Source organism: Ovis canadensis, chromosome 19 (assembly GCF_042477335.2).
Source record: "Ovis canadensis isolate MfBH-ARS-UI-01 breed Bighorn chromosome 19, ARS-UI_OviCan_v2, whole genome shotgun sequence".
Classification (NCBI taxonomy): Eukaryota; Metazoa; Chordata; class Mammalia; order Artiodactyla; family Bovidae; genus Ovis; species Ovis canadensis.
The window spans coordinates 65,802,436-65,815,091 of NC_091263.1; positions in this window are offsets into that span (position 1 = coordinate 65,802,436).

The following is a 12,656-nucleotide window of genomic DNA, read 5'->3' on the forward strand; positions in this document are numbered from 1 at the left end:
ATGAAGAAGCTCTATCAGTATGTTCAGTCACTCAGTCATGTCTGACTCTTTGCGACCCCGTGGACTGCAGCACCCCAGGCCACCCTGTCCATCACCAACTCCCAGAGCTTGCTCAAACTCATGTCCATCAAGTCAGTGATGCCATCCAACCATCTCATCCTCTGTCGTCCCCTTCTCCTTGCTCCTTCAAACTTTCCCAGCATCAGGGTCTTTTCCAGTGAGTCAGTTCTTCGGATCAAGTGGCCAAAATATTGGAGTTTCAGCTTCAGCATCAGTCCTTCCATTGAATATTCAGAACTGATTTCCTTTAGGATAGACTGGTTGGATCTCCTTGGAGTCCAAGGGATTCTGAAGAGTCTTCTCCAACACCACAGTTCAAAAGCATCAATTCTTCAGTGCTCAGCTTTCTTTATAGTCCAACTCTCACACCCATAAATGACTACTAGAAGAACCATAGCTTTGACTAGACAGACCTTTGTTGGCAAAGTAATGTCTTTTTAATATGCTGTCTAGGTTGGTCATAGCTTTTCTTCCAAGGAGCAAGTGCCTTTTAATTTCATGGCTGCAGTCACCATCTGCAATGATTTTGGAGCCCCCCAAAATAAAGTCACTGTTTCCATTGTTTCTGCATCTATTTGTCATGAAGTGATGGGACTGGGTGCGATGATCTTAGTTTTCTGAATGTTGAGTTTTAAGCCAACTTTTTCACTCTCCTCTTTCACTTTCATCACGAGGCTCTTTAGTTCTTTGCTTTCTGCCATAAGGGTAGTGTCATCTACATATCTGGGATTATTGACTGATATTTCTCCTGGAAATCTTGATTCCAGCTTGTACTTCATTCAGCCTGGCATTTCACATGATGTACTTTGCATATAAGTTAAATAAGCAGGGTGACAATAGGCCACCTTGATGTACTCCTTTCCTGATTCGGAAGCAGTCTGTTGTTCCATGTCCAGTGGAAGTAGCTCTGTACAGTCAGCAAAAAGAAGACTGGGAGCTGACTGTGACTCAGATCATGAACTCCTTATTGCAAAATTCAGACTTAAATTGAAGAAAGCAGGGAAAACCACTAGGTAGGTATGACCTACATCAAATCCCTTATACAGTGGAAGTGACAAATAAATTCAAGGGATTAGATTTGATAGCGTACCTGGAGAACTATGGATTCAGGTTCATAACATTGTACAAGAGTTGGTGATCAAAACCATCCCAAAGAAAAAGAAATGCAAAAGGGCAAAATGGTTGTCTGAGGAGGACTTACAAATAGCTGAGAAACGAAGTGAAAAGCAAAGGCGAAAAGGAAAGATACACCCATTCTAATGTAGAGTTCCAAAGAATAGCAAGGAGAGATAAGAAAGCCTTGTTAAGTGAACAATGCAAAGAAATAGAGGAAAACAATAGAATGGAAAAGACTAGAGATCTCTTCAAGAAAATTAGAAAATATATGTATTAGAAAATAAGAGATATGAAGAGCAAAGATGGGCAAAATAAAGGCCAGAAATGGTATGGACCTAACGGAAGCAGAAGATATTAAGAGTTGGCAAGAATACACAGAAAAGGTCTTGATAACCATGATGCTATGATCACTCACCTAGAGCCAGACATCCTGGAATGCAAAGTCAAGTGGGCCTTAGGAAGTTTCACTACGAACAAAGCTAGTGAGTGTGATGGAATTTCAGCTGAGCTATTTCAAATCCTAAAAGATGATTATATTAAAGTGGTGCACTCAATTTGCCAATAAAGTTTGGAAAACACAGCAGTGGCCACAGAACTGGAAAATGTCAGTTTTCATCCTCATCCCGAAGAAAGACAATGACAAAGAATGTTCAAACTGCCGCACAATTGCACTCATTTCACACGCTAGCAAGGTGACACTCAAAATTCTTCAAGCTAGGCTTCAACAGTATGTGAACTGAGAACTTCCAGATGTACAAGCTGCGTCTGGAAAAGACAGAAGAACCAGAGATCAAGTTGCCAACATCCACTGGATCATAGGAAATGCAAGGGAATTCCAGAAAAATATCTACTTCTGCCTCATTGACTATGCTAAAGCCTTTGACTGTGTGGATCACAAGAAACTATAGAAAATTCTTAATGAGGTAGGAATACCGGATCACCTTACATACCTCCTGAGAAACCTGTAGGTCAGTAAGCAGCAGTTAGAACCAGACATGGAACAATGGACTGGTTTCAACTTGGGAAAGGAGTACATCAAGGCTGTATATTGTCACCCTGCTTATTAAACTTCTGTGCAGAGTACATCATGCAAAATACTGGGCTGGATGAAGCGCAAGCTGGAATCAAGATTGCCAGAAGAAATATCAATAACCTCAGATATGCAGATGATACCACCCTAATGGCAGAAAGTGAAGAGGAGCTAAAGAGCCTCTTGATAAAGGTCAAAGAGGAGAGTCAAAAAGCTGACTTAAAACTCAACATTCAAAAAAACTAAAATCGGGACTTAACTGGTGGTGGTTCAGTGGCTAAGACAATGTGCTCCCAGGGCAGGGGGACTGGATTTGATCCCTGGTCAGGGAATCCTAGGGACGGGGGAGCCTGGTGGGCTGCCATCTCTGGGGTCGCACAGAGTCGGACATGACTGAAGCGACTTAGCAGCAGCAGCAGGGAACTAGATCTCACATGCTGCAACAAAATTCTACCTGCCACAACTAAGATCCGAGATCCCAAGTGCTGCAACTAAGACCTGGCCCAACCAAAATAAAATAAATATTAAAAAAAAAAAAAACCTTAGATCATAGCATCTGGTCCCATCACTTCATGACAAATAGATGGGGAAAAACGAAAACAGTGACAGACTATTTATTCTTGGGCTCCAGAATCACTGTGGATGGTGACAGAAGCCATGAGATTAAAAGATACTTGCTCCTTGAAAGAAAAGCTATGACAAACCTAGACAGCATATGAAAAAGCAAAGACATCATTTTGCCAAAAAGGTCCTTCTAGTCAAAGCTATGGTTTTTTCAGTAGTCATGTACAGGAGAGTTGGACCATAAAGAAGGCCAAGAACCAAAGCATTGATGCTTTTGAACTGTGGTGCTGGAAACGACTCTTGAGAGCCCCTTGAACAGCAAGGAGATCAAACCAATCAATCTTAAAGGAAATCAGTCCTGAATATTCATTGGAAGCACTGATGCTGAAGCTGAAGTTCCAATACTTTGGCCATCTGATGTGAAAAGCCAAGTGGCTGGAAAAGATTGCGATTCTGGGAAAGATTGGGGGCAGGAGGAGAAGGGGACGACAGAGGATGACATGGTTGGATGGCATCACTGACTCAATGGACATGAGTTTGAGCAAACTCCAGGGGATAGTGGAGGACAGGGAAGCCTGGCGTGCTGCCATCCATAGTGTTGCAAAGAGTTGGACACAGCTGTGATGAACAACAAACAACAGTTAGGTCTGACTCAGCTCATTTGCTCATTGAACAAAATCTTGATGACCTGCCGTGGATATTCCTGACAGTGCTTAAATTCCAGAAATTATCAAGAGTTATGATACTGGGGTCTGAAGGGCATTCCTGGACCTTTCCTCCAGTGCTCTGGAGCTTATCCTCGTGCTTCTGGACTCACATGGAGAGCAGCCCCAGTCTCCTGCCTCAAGGATGATCACGCTTCCAGTGCCTGTGGTTGCCCTTGGTCATGCTCCACTTCTGTATATGGCTCTCACGGCCTTTTCTTTTTTTTTTTAATATTTATTTTAAAATTTTTATATATTTACTTATATATACCAGGTCTCTGCTGCAGCAAGTGGGCTCTTTTTTTTAGTACTTTTATTTGTTTACTTGTTTGGCTGTGCTGGGTGTTAGCTGGGTCATGTGGGATCTGATTCCCTGACCAGGCATCAAACCCAGGTGCTCAGCATTGGGAGTGTGACATCTTAGCCACTGGACCACCAGGGAAGTCCCAGCAGGTGAACTAGTAGCTGTAGCGTGCGGGATCTAGTTCACCGACCAGGGATAGAACCTGGGCCCCCTCCATTGCGAGAGTAGAGGCTTAGCCATCGGACTACCAGAGAAGTCCCTCCCTTTGCCTCTTGAAGTGAGCAGTTTGGACACACAAGCACGCAGCGTCCCTCACTGCCTTGACTTGCATCACACAATTATGGTTCTCAAAGCATCTGGGGAGCTGACAAAAGAGAAAGACAAGATTAAAGATTTTTAAGCAAGGCTCCCTCTAGGTAAGGACTTCTCAGAAATTGTCATCTTCATGCTGCTGCTGCTGCTGCTAAGTCACTTCAATCGTGTCCAACTCTGTGCGACCCCATAGACGGCAGCCCACCAGGCTCCCCCGTCCCTGGGATTCTCCAGGCAAGAACACTGGAGTGGGTTGCCATTTCCTTCTTCAATGCGTGAAAGTGAAAAGTGAAAGGGAAGTCGCTCAGTCGTGTCCAACTCTTCGCGACCCCATGGACTGCAGCCCACCAGGCTCCTCCATCCATAGTCACCCTAAATATCCAGATGAAATTTGGCCAGAGACACCTTACTGACCTGGTTCCTTCTGTGTCTTTAGTGTGTGACATTTCTTCCCCTTCCTCTTTGACTTCTTCCCCAACAGAACTCTTTCTATTCTCTAAAACTGGTCATCTAGCTTTTTAGGTACACAGGGTCAAGCAGTGCCCAGCCCGTCTGAAGACTACGGTGCTGGAGGCTGAGTCGACTGGAAGATGAAAGCAAAGGGGGACTGGAAGCTGCCCCGACACTCGGAAGCCAGCAGGACCTGACTCTTCACCAGTCAGTCCATCCCCACAGGCGGAAGAATGGGTGTATGCCAGTCCACTCTCGGGGAAGGCAATGGAAATAGATGGTATCGGCCAGATCTCCACGGCCCCTCCTCCCTTGGCAGAACTGCACTGAAGCAAGGGTCAGAGGTCACTGTGTGTGCTCCTGAGAGCAAGGATCTAGCAGTCTCCTCTCTGGCCAGGCCCTCCACCCCTAGAAAGAGGAAGGAGGGGTGTGCACTTGGATTTGTTTGTTTGTTTTAACACACGACTGAAAAGGAAGAGCTGAAGTCCAACCCACCCGATAAGCAAAAACAGCACTTTCAAGCATAGTTAAACTGGACATTTTTCTTCATGAAGGGACACCTGTAGTTAGTACACATTCCCAGGCTTGCCCTCAGCCCATCCCAGGCAGCTGAAGGAGCAACTGAGCCTCAGGCCTGTGGGACAGGCGGGGAAGAGGCCTCTTGAGGCACATGCGCATTAGTCCCAGGCAAGTGGGAATCCTGCAGGAGACCCCTTGGCCCCTGGGTGTCCTGTCCCAGAGCTGCGCAACTGGCTCATGCATGGGCTAAAAGGCCCCCAGGAATTGGCCTGGACCCCAGATGATGGGCTCTGGCCCCTGGCAGCTCTGGAAGCCTGAACACTTTCCCAAGCAGGATGGAGCTGGGGGACAGAGGGTATATATGACCCCCACAGACCCCAAACTCAGGCACTGCGTCTGCCTGAGAACTCACGATGATTCCACCCAGCTGACAGCTCCTGCCCAAGGCCCCACCAAACAAGGATGAGTTGGAGCCCTCATCCAGGGCCTTGGCTTGCTCCACTGTGAAGAAAGAGGTAAACTCATGGGAAGGCATCCACACAACCCCTGCCTTTGGCTTTGCCCACAGGCAATAGTCCAGGAGGTTCCCAGCCTTGCCTCTCATCTGCCAGGGCTGGGCCAAGGCACAACTACTGTCAGGGGCTGGGGCCTGGTGGCTGGTGCAGTCTCTCCCGCTGTGCTCACTTTAAGCTGGACATCACCAGCTCACAGAAAAAGCAACCCCTACTCCCTGACAAAGCTGACCTCAAAATTTCAGACTAGGGTGAGTTATCCTCATACCTGATCCACGGGTAAAACTATAACAGGAGGGTGAGCGTCACATCCGGGACTAGGTTGAACTGCCAGGTTGACAACATGCTGGTGAAAGTACTGTAAGAGTACAGATGCAGGGCCCACCGAGACCAGCCTGGCTTCCAGCACAGTGAAAATTTTTCCAGCTGCCTCACTAGACTCTTTACTCCCCGCATGAGCTGGTGACAAGGGTGTATGTGTCAAGGATATATGTGTTGAGGGAAAAAAAGAAAAATCTCAGGAGTGATCTGCAGCCAGTCCCTCCCACCATGACCTAATCCCAGGGCTGGCCGGGGGTGAGAAGGAGACATCTGGGATTTGAGTCCCTCTCCTGCCCGGGTGGGAACATCATGTTCCCTACGCAGAGATGCTCATCCAACCGATGAGGACTAGGGGTCCTGGGAGGACTCCAGGCAGGAGGAGACAGGGTTGAGTGAGAAAGGCCAGCTCGGTTTGAGAAACCGGAAGGGAAAGGAACTCCAAGAGACATCTGATTCCAGAACAACTCTATGTACTCCCAGCCCCGGCCCTCCCCTGGCCCAGGCCCCGGCAGAGAGGAGCACTACCTCACTCCCAGCCCCAGCCCAGGGCTGGAGGGAAGACAAGGCGCCACAGCTGTTCACACACATACCTCAAGTTCTCCCCTGCCGTCGTCTCCAGCACAGAAGGGCTGCCTTGATCTCCTGGTCCAATGCTGGTACCCTGCACCTTTGGATGGCCTCTTTCACCTCACAGCCCATTCCTGCCTGGGGCCTGGTTACTTCTACGTCCCTGAGATGAGGTCTCTGAGCAGCACCTCCCCTCCATCCTTCACCTCCAGGCCCCTCGTGCTGCTCACAGTCCAGCCCTGTCCTCTAGCCTCTTGCAATCCCTGCTCATCCTCCCCTAGCAATGGCCTCACCTGGTTTTCAGGCAGAAAAAAGAAGCAATGGGTCGGAAGCGCCGGGCTCCTCCTCTGATTGCCATGTGCTCTGCTTGCTCCTGCCCCGCTGTTCTCCCTTCACTGGCAAAAGCCCTAAGACTTGCCTGCAGTTGCGCGCTCACCTCCCGCCCCTCACAGCCCAGCCCTTCCCGGTGGCTAACAGGGCGGACAGAGCTGCTGAGCGGCTGAGAACAGAGCCGACCCTCTGGAGTCTCAGCCTGATCCACCATGGCAGACTTCTCCCTTCTACCTCAAGAACCACCTTCCCACGAGCATCCACGTCTCCTGGTTTTCTTCCCACCTTCTTGGCCAGGTGTGACCCAGACTATAGTTAAAGGTTGAAATGACCCAGGGCTCCACTCTGGGTTCTGCTCTCTCCTGCCTTGGAAGGTTTCAGCAGGGACAGCCGTGGGGTGTTACCTCCCTGTTGAACACCTTGGATTTAGACCTCCACATGGGACATCCGCTGATCTGAGGGTCTGGTGGCCCCAGGTCAGAGTCCTTCTCCTGGCTCTTCGCTCTTTCTACTGGGAACTTGCTGAAAGGCTTGCTTTTCTTTCATTTATTGTTTCTTTTAAAAATTTTATTATTTAAAAAATGTTTAATTGGAGGATAATTGCTTTACAGTGTCATGAGATTTTCCACTGCACATGAATCGGCTCTAAGTATCCATATATCCTCTCTCTCTTGAGCCTCCCTCCCACCCCCCTTTAATTTTTGAATTAAAATTTTTTTAAATGTGGAATATACCAAAGGTGTGCAAGACAAAGACATTCCACTCAATGGTTTCCCATAGGCCAGAAACTTGGAGGGCAGCCCAGATGAAGACACTGTCAGGGCCCTGCAGCCCCTCTTGTGGCTCACCAGCCATTCCCTCCTGCTCTATCCTGAGTGTTAAGGTAAGGTGGTCGTCACTTTCCTGATTCGTTTTTACCACCTAAACATATCTAAGGAATCACTTTCCTCATACAGTGAAATATATACCTGTAATTAAATGCAGAAAGGAGAAGCCATCCTCACTGCTAGTTTTGAACAGTCTTGTCTTTCTCTCTTTTGCTTCCTCTGCCTCTCCCTTCTATCATCACTACTCTCTGGAACCTGTGGTTACCAGAATATGTTCCCTGTATTTCTCCTTGCTTATATAATCATATGTATACACACATATATCGTGTGTGTGCATATATATATATATACTATACATATATACACACATATACATACTATATATACACATTCACAGAGTGGTTTGTCTTTGTTTTACATATTTAGATCATTTTTGTATACATTTTTCTTCATCTTACTTTTCTCATCTCGACTTTGTGGTAGGTCCCCTAAATCAAGTGGTATTATTTATTCAAAGTCCTCCTTTTTGATGGTGACTTAAAACAGGTCCCCATACTTTTTGATACTTCTCCCACAAAACGTGGAGTCTAATTTCTCTCTGCTTGGATAAGGCCTGGTCTTAGTGACTTTGACTCTAATGAAGAGAATGAGGCAGAAATGACTCTGACTTCTGAGTCTAGCTTAGAAAGATGATAGAGCTTTCATCTGGCTTCCTTTCCTCTCTCTCGGGACAATCATCCTTGGAACCTAGCCACCCTGTTGTGGGGAAGCCCGCACATGGAGGGGCCACGTGTGGATATTCCAGCCCCAGGTAAAGTCTTAACTGACAGGGAATTCCCTGGTAGTTCAGAGGTTAGGACTTGGGGTGCTCACTACTGAGGGCCCGGGTTCCATCCCTGGTCAGGGAAGTCATGCAGCGTGGCCAGAAGGAAAATAGTCTTTGGTGACAGCCAACATCAAACACCAGACTTCAAGTGAGGAGCCTTCAAATGATTCCAGCCCTAGTTTCTAAGATACAGCAGAGAAGAGCAGTCTCCACTGAATTCTTCACAAAGGGCAGGTTTGTGAGCAAAAGTAAAATGTTGTTTTAAGCCACTAAATTTGGGTAATATATTACACAACATAGTAACCAGAACAGTATGGAGATACAAAAATGTCCCGATGGTGCCCCGTGGATGGGCCATCACTTTGCAATTTTCTTTTTACTACACTTATTTCTATAAGTGAGAATCTTAACATTGGGATTAGAGTCCAAAAACATGTATTTTTATTTTATTGGAGCTTGTTAAATTGCTTTCCAGGGCTTCCCTGGTGGTTCAGTGGTAAAGAATCCACCTGCCAATGCAGGAACTATAGGTTCGATTCCTGGTCCAGAAAGATCCCACATGCCACAGAGCAACTAAGCCTGGGCATCTCACACACACACACACACACACACACACACACACAAACACACAATTGCTTTCCAAAAAGGCTATAACTGATCTTAGCTTTAGCAACAGTGTTTGGACAAATATTTTTCCTCACATCCCTGAAAGCCAGACCTGGTGTTTTCTCTTTTTCCTTTGTTTTTCCTTCTTGTCCACACCATGCGTCATGTGGGATCTTAGTTCCCAGACCAGGAACTGAACCTGTGCCCCATGCCGTTTAAAGTGATTTATTCTCATTCTTCTTCTTCTTCTTCTTCAAAAAAAGACTTTCTTAGATCAGTTTTAGGTTCACAGCAAAATTGAGTGGAAAGTACCACGAGTCCTCATAAAACCTCTTCTGCAACACACAGCTTTGCTCCCCATCAACACCCTGCACTAGTATCATAGTTTGTTCCAGTCACTGACCCAGTGGTAACACATCATCAACCAAAGTCCATAGTTTACAGAGTCCGTTCTTTGTGTTGTACATTTCATGGGTTTTTACAAACGTCTAATAACGTGTATCTACCATTATTTCAGGGCTTCCTAGGTGGCTCAGGGGTAAAGAATCTGCCTGCAATGCAAGAGTTGCATGTTCAATCCCTGGGTCGGGAAGATCCCCTGGAGAAGGAAATGCCACCCACTCCAGTATTCTTACCTGGAGAACCCCCTGGACAGAGGAGCCCGGCAGGCTGCAGCCCAGGGGGTGGCAAAAGAGTCAGACATGACTTAGAGCAACTAAACAACCACCACCATTGTGTCAATAGTATCATACGGTATATTTTCACTGCCCTAAAAAATTACTTGTGCTCCACCTATCTCTCCCTCCCCATCAAATGCCTGGCAACCGCTGATCTTTTTACTGTCTCCATAGTTTTTCCATTGTTAAAGTTTTCACTTTGATTTGCATTCCTTGCTTTCTGATGAATTTGAACATCTTTTCACTTTGTAAGGTTTTGTTGATTGCCTCACAATACCCTTTTCCCCTTCATCTTTGCTAACAAACCTGAGTTTTGTCTAGAGCAGCAAGTATCCAGTCCCAAGTGATCCCCTGACCCCATTCCCTCATCTCTTAATCTCCTTATATCTAGGAGTGGCCACAGATGACCCAGTTTTAATCATTGGGAAATAAATATAAGTCTACTGGGAGTTCTGGAAAGGTGTTAGCTTACCAGATAAAGGGGAAAGATGTGGGTGGTGCCAACAGCAGGATTTTCTTCTGCTTTCCATACTAATGTGAGGTCTGGAGAGACAACTACCACCTTGTAAATCTGGGTCCACAAGCATGAAGACAAAAGTCAATAAGCTAAGGATGATGGTGGTATATGTAGTCATGTAGTGGAATACTATAAAGACGTGGAAAAGAAAAGACAAAGCAATACACAACAGTATGGAGGAAACTCACAGATATAATGTTAAATAAAAAAGCACTATGAAAAGTACATATTGTATAAGCCAATCTATATGAAATTTTAGATGGACAAAATTTGTCTATGGTAATGAAAATCAGAATAGAGGTTATCTTTGCAGGAGAAGTAGTAACTAGGATGCCAGGGGGTTACCTTCAGGGTGGCAGTGATTAACCTTGGGTAAGGTGGTTGTCTTCGCTAAGGACCATTCTCAGAGAGAGAGCTGAGAGTTGAGATCTGGACCATACACCACATCAGGAATTTAATATCTTTCCACTTGTTCTTATCTTACCCTTTAATAATGTTCTATGAATTTCATGTCATTTAATAAGATTTTAGAGGTTTCTCACCCATATAGTTCCTATACTTTTCTTGATAATTTTATTCCTAAATATTTTATAGTTAACTAAGTGTTTTTCTTGCTTATTTTTAGTAAATGCTCTTATTTTAAATATATTTTTCTTATATTTATCACCTTAACATTTTCTCTCATCTATTGTAATAGTTTTCAAGAAAACTATGTAGTAGTTTTCTATATTTACAGTCATTGCATTAACTAAAGAGAGGATAAGGTTTTGGTAAATCATTTGAATTCCTGCTGTGTCCATTCTTGCCAGGTACCCAGTGTCAAGCCTGGAGAAGCCTGCATTAAGCATTATGGAAGGAATGGAAGAGTGAATTAAAACTGAATGGCCTCCAGGGAGACCTTGCCCCATCCAGCCTCCTCCCCACACATAGGAGCACTGGAATGGGAGATTGGGTGGGCAGGGGAAGGGACAGGATACATCTGTAAGCAAAACAGATTTTCATCTGAGCCATGAGAGTGCACAGAATGTGAGATGTTAGAAATTTTGGGAGGTGAGTCATGGTGCCAGAGGCAAACAAAGGAGATGCTGGCAGAGAGGTGATAGGGAACAATGGAGCCCCTTCCACTCTGGCTTTTCTTTGAGGGAGTTGCTACTGCAGGGTTCTGAGCAGGGTAGGAGAGGTTCTGATTTACTTATACATAGGCTGATGTGTGGAGAAGGCAATGGCACCCCACTCCAGTACTCTTGCCTGGAAACTCCCATGGACGGAGGAGCCTGGTGGGCTGCAGTCCATGGGGTCGCTAAGAGTCGAACACGACTGAGCAACTTCACTTTCACTTTTCACTTTCATGCATTGGAGAAGGAAATGGCAACCCATTCCAGTGTTCTTGCCTGGAGAATCCCAGGGACGGGGGAGCCTGGTGGACTGCCATCTGTGGGGTCGCACAGAGTCGGACACGACTGAAGCGGCTTAGCAGAAGCAGCAGCAGCAGCAGCAGGCTGATGTGAGGAGAACAAACTGAAGGTGGCAAGGGCAGCAGGAAGAAGCTGGGACATGACTGAGACATTGTCCTGGCGAGAGATGGTGGTGGCTTGGACTAGGTGGAAGCCATGGACCTGGTAAGAAATGGTTTCATCGTGGGTAGATGATCCTATGGAAACAATTGTACTTTCTGATGCATTGACTCTAAGTGGGAAAGAAAGTCATCAACATGTACTCTGAGGTGACTGGCCTGAGCAGTAGGAAGGAGAGAGCTGCCATCACTTGTGCTGGTGGAGCTGGGGTGGAGTAGGTTTGGGGGATAAGCTGGAGCTAGAGTGGCACAAGTTGAGTTTGAGATGCCAAGAGGAAAGTCCGAGTGAGATGCCTAGTCCACAGCTGGACATTGATTGAGTCTGGCACTCAGAAAAGGTCTTACTGGACATACACCTTTGGGACTGATTGGCATGGGGTGGGATTTGAAGTCATGACCTTGGGTAAGATTACGAGAGCAATAGTGTAGACAGAGAGAAGATGAAGAGGATAAACCACTGACGGCAGAGGAAACCAGGAGGCATGGAGCCCCGGGAGCCACACAGGGAAGGTGCTTCCAAGAGAGGCGAGATCAGCTGGTCACAGGAAATCTTTCCAGCCTGTCATCATAAGGGCAGGCTTTTTCTTTTTTTCCCCTACTGCTTTTGTTCACTCACTGCTGTTTTTCCAGTATAGTGCGTAGGTGCTCCATAAATACTTGTTGAATGAATGGGTATCTTCATGAATCCACACCTCTGCAAGCTCCCAGCACACAGGTGATTTTGATTTTTTTTTTTTTTTAAGGGCAGAGAACAGGTAGGAGGCCCTACCCAGTCTCAGTAGCATCCTTGTCCTGCCTTGCCTTTGACAGCCACATTGACATTCACTCAGGTGGGAGCCCT